The sequence below is a fragment of the Triticum aestivum genome, chromosome 2D (genome assembly GCF_018294505.1).
Source record: "Triticum aestivum cultivar Chinese Spring chromosome 2D, IWGSC CS RefSeq v2.1, whole genome shotgun sequence".
NCBI lineage: Eukaryota > Viridiplantae > Streptophyta > Magnoliopsida > Poales > Poaceae > Triticum > Triticum aestivum.
Genome location: NC_057799.1, coordinates 23,993,140 through 23,997,915, shown reverse-complemented (window position 1 = coordinate 23,997,915; position 4,776 = coordinate 23,993,140).

Genomic DNA, 4,776 nt, shown 5'->3' with positions numbered 1-4,776 from the left:
AGCTTGTTTCTCAAACTCTTGATGCATTGATAGAATGAATAATAACTACAAGCCTAAGACTAGGCCAAAATAACTGACCATTCAAGACAATACTATGACCAACAGCTGTCAGATACATGTTACAATCGAGACCGCCATACTATGCGCTCGTCCTAGAAGCCAACCACACAACAATTTCTAAACTATTTTTCTATTTTCCCCTGTATTATGCTTACCTTATATAATAGATAGATGACATGAATGCCAATATCATCAGAACATTATTCATTGCTGACACACTTTACGAACATATATATGAGAGTCTTTTTGTATCTCTTGATGAGAGAAGAAGCACTTTGGTTCGCTATGCATCATGTTTCACACAAAGTACAATGTACGCACCTGTAAATTATGTTATCAGATTGTTGGACCTAGGAATGTGAAAAAATACATGATGATATGGAAAAACTAGTAACCAAGCAAAGTCAGCAATTCGAGGACAACCCCCTAGGTAGACATACTACATAATCAAAATTGTTCTATTCACTGCACATAAGATAGAAAACTATGCACTTTGAGAATTCCTATCAAGATATTTGTTAGTTTGTACATCCATGCCAAGATATTTAACAATAATAGAACAAATAAACACACACACACACACACACACACACACACACACACACACACATATACACTACTACTACTACTACTACTACTCATTCAAATACCAGAAGTTAATATGCAGAGCCATGCAATTTTTCTTTTGTTTTCCCTGATCCAGAAACAATCGGTTAAAACTAAATATTTTTTCGAGGTAATAGTTTAAAAATCAAAGAATTCAATGTCACCTTAATTAAAGAAAATATTTAAAACAAGTGTGTTTGAGAATCAAGTGTTAACTTAGAAAAAACTATATCTAATCAACTAAGGCATAGTCACTTCAGACAAAAAAAATGTATTGTTGACCGTATGTTGACAAAATAATTTATAAATAAATAAAAATATTTGGCATAAATATGTGATTTTAGGTCAGTACATTAGCAAACAAGTTACCCATCGACAACAAAATAAAATTCTAACGACCCGGGCCTTAATGACTCAAATAGTCGACAACATGATTCACTGGCATCATTATTAATTATCTGAGTTAGTGTTAGTGTCGGGGTAGGAGTAGTAGTGTGTTGGAAGTCACCCACATGATCGATCACATCAAATCATAGGATGAAAACGCACACGAAAACTGATAGCGAAGGGCCAACAATTGGTATAAGAGCTTTGGTTATTTGTCGTGATTTTCGGAAAGAACTCGAAGGATCATGTCGAAAGAATCAGGCAAGGAGATCATGGAAGCGTCAGGTGCGGCTAAAGTACTTGCTGTACCCGGTTCGTTAGCCCCACGATTTGATCGTGAAAGCTTCGTGTCTGGACGGCCTTGATGGAGTGTGGTCTCTGTGTCAACGAGCTACGAGACACAGTTGATCTAGGACGTGACGCGTTTAAGAAGGAGAGAGCTGAGAACCGGAATGATCGGTAGGCGGCATCGGCGATGTACTCGGTGACGTGGACTAGGCCAACAATTAATTGTTGGAACTTCGCCCACTGATCGATCACATCCAATTACGACGAACACACACAGAAAAGCTGATAGCCAAGGGCCCTTGTCCCGCGCCCTTCCTTTTCTATCTTTTTATTTTCTCCTTTTCTCCATGATTCACAGTACAAACTCTTACGCATGTCTCGTGTATATGTCACACATGAGCACCACTAACCCAAAGGATAACCTAGCCCGTACTTGCTTTGGACTCCAAAACCTATACGTGCTAGCTTAGCTTATTCAAACTAACCGGACTACAAAACAAACTAGCTTAGACTATTTCCAAATGTGTACTACTACCACACTAGGAAACTAATTAGGCTAGATAACTAGACCTATAATAATCAAGATTAGTCTAACAGTCTCTCCCTAATGTTAACCATTGTCTACCATACTTCTTTGGTCTTGGCTTGTTGACGATTCAACCCTTGTCGACTCATCCGCTCGCACCATGACAAGTTAAATTGCTAGGCTTCATTGATCGCAACCGTTTGGTGGCCATAGTTGAGCATTTCAGTTAAAAGAGCCGATGTGGGTGTCAGGAGCAAGCATGGCTCCAGAAAATTGGTCGCCAGCAGAGTTTCATTTAGCTCATATGAGATAGGATGAAAATATGGTTCCCTTGTGATTAACAAGGTTTCAAGTATCCAGCTGAAGCTTAACCAAACAACACTAGAGAAATTGGAGAGGCACCAAGAGCGATCAGTATTTCCACATGTGAAACAGTACAAAAATTATAAACTACGAATAATATTTAATCAAACGTTATCATCAAACTCTATGGAAGTAAAAAATTCTCAAGTTATTTATATAGCAGAAATGTTATTCCAGAAATATAAGAAACCTCGTAAGAACTATTGATTATGACATATCCTCCTACTGTTGGGGAACATAGTAGGAAACAAAAAAATCGCACCTACGCACACCCAAGATCAATATGAAGATGCATTATGGGTTGGGATCATGATTGAACCATCACCAAACTGTAGCGGATGAAGAACGTGTCGGTGTAGATTGTACTTGGAGTCCCTCGAAGCTTCGATGAATGATCCCACAAACCACCCACGAACAGTCCCTCGAACTGAAGACCGAAAGCACGGCCTCTCTACTTGGTTGCAAAGGTGCAGCCTTCACGATCCGGTAGCACTTCGTCGTCCGGAGCTAATCATCGCCGGAGAATTACATGGAGGGTATTAGAACCACACAGGACTTCTAATTATGAGGATTAGAGGATCTAGGTCTAGCTCTAATTAGATCAACTAAGATCAACTACAATTAGAACTAAAGGGAACTAGAGGAGGCTCCAAAACTTGTGTATTTCCATAGGGTAAAAACCCCTTGTATATATAGGTTGGAGGGGAGGGAGAGGGCAGCGATCAAGGAGGGAAAGTGGGGCGCCGACCTTGGCTCCTCCCCCCACTCCAATTTGGCCACCCACAAGGAAGGGGGGCGCCACTTTCTATTGGGCCAAGTTGGCCCAATGCTCCTTCCCTGGTTTGGCCTTTTAAGGCCCGTTGGTATTAAGTCTTACTTCGGACAAAACTAATATGCAAAGTAAATAAAATAGAGGGAGTATATGTGGATGACAGTAAACACTGCCGGAATTGAAGGCAAAGGGTGTGGGAAATACTCATCCAATATTTCCCAAGTGTTATACTCCGCAAACAACACATGGTAGTGGTAGGACCGACAAAGCTATCGTTTTTGAGTGTTTTTACCGAGTGTCAGTAATCGGGTACTTGGCAAAAAGGTGTACGAACAACACGGAGCTGTCACGTGTCCGCTTTGTCTGAGTTCCATAAAAACACTCAGCAAAGTGTACACCAAGATTTTTTTCATCATTAAGTATTTGACCTGCCAAAATGTCGGCCAAAATAGAGCAGACCATGACTTGGATTTTGTACAAATATCAAAAGATGTTAGAATCATGATTGTCCGCTGATTCATATATGACTAAATTATCGCCTGCGGGATAGCTCATGAACTAGCAAAAGATTAAGCATGTGATCTTCAATTGACGATAAAATCGCGTATTAAGTTCCTGTCACATAACCCTACGATGGTCTGGCAAGAGGATGAAAAAAATCACTTGGTTAATTGGGGCACTGTTTGCCAAGCAAAAAAAAAACAAGTATGCATTTTAAATTTGTAACATATGATTAAAGCTTTGTTGCCTAATTTTTTTTTTGAAATGGTCACCGGGGGGGAAAGGCTCCCCACCTGAATATATTTCAAAAAGGGGTGAAATGTTTACAGAACTCACGCAGAGCGAGAGGAGAGGAAATCACGCCACAACCCGGCGTGATCCTTAAGTAGTGCAGTCCTGAGACGGTGAGACCAAAGAATAAGGTCTTCTAGAATCGCATTGATCGTACCTCTCACATCAATCTCGATACTCTGGAAAACTTTTTTGTTCCTGGCATCCCAGATTTTCCAAAGAATGAGAAGTAGCAAGAAGGGACGGACTGTGGTCGGTAGAGCTGGCGGCCCGGCTGAGGTGAAGAACTCCGCGATCGGAGAGAACTGAGGCTGAATACCGGTAGCACGCCATATCCTGTTAGCCGCTGGACAAGTGAAGAAGAGGTGGTCACGATCCTCCACTGCGCTGTTACAACGAGGACAGATGTCGGAGCTTAGGATGTGCTTCTTGCGCAGGTTCTTCTTGGTGTTCAGGCGATCCAAGTAAAATAACCAGCCGAAGATCATAACTCTCTTCGGCACCCGTGAGTCCCAAACCAAGGCAAGGACTTGGTCGTTGAGCTGGGTGGATAGAGCAGCATATGCGCCTCGCGTGGTGAAATTTTCACCATTCAGCAGCCTCCTAGTGTCCGGTTCCTGTGAGGTAGACACATCCTAAATGGTTTTGGAAATTTGAGACCGAGCAGGGTCTGTGGCAGATAGTAATCTTTAATAAATAGTAGTTTATTGCCTCTGCGTAGCAACGAGAGCATATATATCCTAGTGGTTCAACACCAACCGACATATACCTTGCATCCTCCATATTCTAGATCTTGGTGAGATTTGATTTGACTTGAATATGGATAGGAAAGGCAATGAATGTTTTGATTTCGTTGAGGTTTTGTTAAGATTTGATTCGCTACGGGTATGGATATGACAAGACAGAAATGTTTTGATTTAGTTGAAGTTTTGGTAACATTTGATTGAGCTAATGCAAATCATGGTTTTGGGAAGAGGGACGA